The sequence below is a fragment of the Mytilus californianus genome, unplaced genomic scaffold (genome assembly GCF_021869535.1).
Source record: "Mytilus californianus isolate M0D057914Y unplaced genomic scaffold, xbMytCali1.0.p SCAF_6, whole genome shotgun sequence".
NCBI lineage: Eukaryota > Metazoa > Mollusca > Bivalvia > Mytilida > Mytilidae > Mytilus > Mytilus californianus.
In genome coordinates this window covers 90466271-90469215 of record NW_026262712.1, presented here as the reverse complement: position 1 = coordinate 90469215, position 2945 = coordinate 90466271, and positions in this window count along the sequence as shown.

Genomic DNA, 2945 nt, shown 5'->3' with positions numbered 1-2945 from the left:
ATTAGTGTATCAAACCAGACATGAATAAAAGTACGATTTTACACCTTCGCATTTAGGGTTTGATGATGTGTATCGTCCCTACAGGATATGATGACGTTTATAAACATGTTGTTATTCACTTGTACTTTCATCATTATAATGTATGCATGCATGACATGTTAATAAATCTAAAATAAACAAAATTGAAAAAAAAATGTCCCAGTTATGTAATAACTTTTTTACAATTAACATTTACCACATACATGAAATATTTTAAATGCAGAATGTAAATTTGATGATAAACTGAATTTTAAATACCCCCTTTTATATATATACATATATGTTATCTAGTTAGATATTACCACGGTTCATTTGCCCGTAAACCTTCACGGTATATGAAACAAACTGACTTTCTTTCGAAATTGCTTGTTAATTAGTCTATCAAAACAAATTTTGATTTAAAATACCTGTAAATGTAGCCTGCATGAAGCACGAATAAAGTTCACACGGTTTTCGTTTGAAACAGTTTATCCTTATTAGATGTGCATAAAATTTATTTCCATATATTTTTTTAAAGTACTTGCAATGACAACTTAGGAAGCCGCTAAATAATGCGACGAAATTGGACGATGCAAAAACATAGCCTCTTAAATAAAAAGTTATAATGTCAAGTCTGCATTCACGTGCCTCGATTAAAAACAAATTGAATTGGTCTTGTTCTTTATACGCAAAATGATCATAACATTCTTACCAGCAAACAATATAAATATAAACATTACATTTGTTGCATATTTGTTTTCACTCCTCGAGGCCTCAGTGTGCCGAAATCAACAACACATCTCAATTTTATTATTCAAACCCTTACAAGTTTTAGTAAAGACTATCAACAACAAGAAGCGTCGATGTTAATCTGGGTTGTCTTCACCGTTTGTTTCTAACAGATCGAGGTGTTTACCTTACTATGAAACATTATTGTCAAAATGCCTGAAAGTTTTTACAATGTTACTTACTACTTCGTTTGCATATGTACATACTAAATGTTCAGTCCGTTCTGAATAGTGACCACATTGTCATATAAACAGAAGAATTTTTACAATTAAGTGCTTCGTATATATATTGCAGTAATGACATACAATGCAAGGAACAATATAGTAGCTTAACCATTTTCCTTTAATTGTCTTTTTCATTCAATTATTGAGGACTGCAAACCTATTCTATGTAATTGTCTGTAAAGATGTTGTTTCAAAATATTTTTGTAAACGAAAATTACACTATAAATTTCGTTTCGACAATATACCTTTCGAGCATTTTTCAATTGATTTTTCTTAAAGCTTCTGTCATTTGGAATTTGCATTCTTGGACAATTCAGAGCTTGATATACTGTTCTTGTTTATATAAGAGCACCATGCATTTTCCCCTTTAAAGCACGGCTGAAATAAACTCATCCGGAAAAACATTTTTAGATTGCATATTTAAATCATATACATAAATATAGATTATGTAAAAGGTCGATCCATTACACCACACTGGCTAATTGTGCCAGGTAGCTGTTGACATTGACAGTCTAAGATTCAACGTTTCACTAGTTAAATGGATTTCCTTCGGCCTTTTTTGTACAATTGAAAGATAGTTAATCAGTTTTAATGTCTCAAATCTCAAAGTATATGGTGTGGTAAGGACTTTTTTGCCCTTTAAATGCATAGCAAAAAGTATTTTTAAATCTTTCAAAATGACACATTTTTACGTTTGCAAGATATAACTCGGACTGATATTAGATAGAAATATCTAAATTTTGTCTCCCGTATTTGTTTTGGGTCCTTAAACTTAAATTTATGGAGAAATTGAAAAATATCCAAAAGAACCTCATTTTCAGCCCTCCCAAGCAACGGTAAAATATCAACACAACTTTGGTCAAAAGAATTTTTACCACAACACAAGTTGTACAATGGTGTTGAATAACGTAAAATATCTTTTTGTAAGACTGTTATTCATATCTAATGTAACTACCAATTTTGTGTAAAAGGGCCATATTTTTCAAATATTGCAAATACTAATTTTTATTTTCAATTAACTTTCTGAACTAACTTTGCAAGATTTTATAGTTACATTCAGTTATATTCATTTGTCAATAAAATGTGCAATTTCAGGGGTCAAATAATGACCTTTTCATAATTATCTCCTTTATTAATCCTGCAATGAAAATTTTGAACTACTCCGACACGAATTTAAAATAATTTTCGCTGTTCAAACAGTTTTGTAAGTAAAAGCAATAAAAGCAAATTTATTTACCATGAGGCTGCTGCCACTGTGTTTTTTCCTTTTGTTTTCCTTTGGTGGAGATAATAATAAAGCCATGTTTTTTTAAGATTGAGATCTCCAATAATGTATAATGGAAGAAAATGTGTCTTTTTATAAGCACTAGGACATACAATAATATTTAATCTTTCAAATGTCACCAGAATAACCTTTTGCGTTATTTAAGATCGCTTAGCCTGATTTTAAAAGAAGTTTGAAATTTAAATTAATTCAAAAGGACGCCTTAACATTTAAACCTCCTTTAGATACATCGCAACATTTTATCATTTAATTGTCTGGGCGTAAAATTGATCACAAAGAATCGTTTTACTTATTTTATAGCGCATTGCCAAAATTGGACATTTCTAGTGTAACAGGAAAGTTCTAATTTCCCCTTACATATTAGGAAAGTCCAGCGAATCGTTATAATTTTTTCAATTTAGAAATTCTCTAAGATACGTGTAGTAATTAAATTCAAATAAAATATCACATAGTAAGAGTTAAATTAATCTAAAACATGTGTTGAGTCAGTGCGCCCCATTATTGCTTTTCCTTTTGACATGAACTATTTTGTAAGACCTTTACAAACTTCCACCACGGTCTTGCTGGCTAGTGTATACACATACATACATTTTGTACAATCTTTGTTATTCCTATAACAGAAATATATC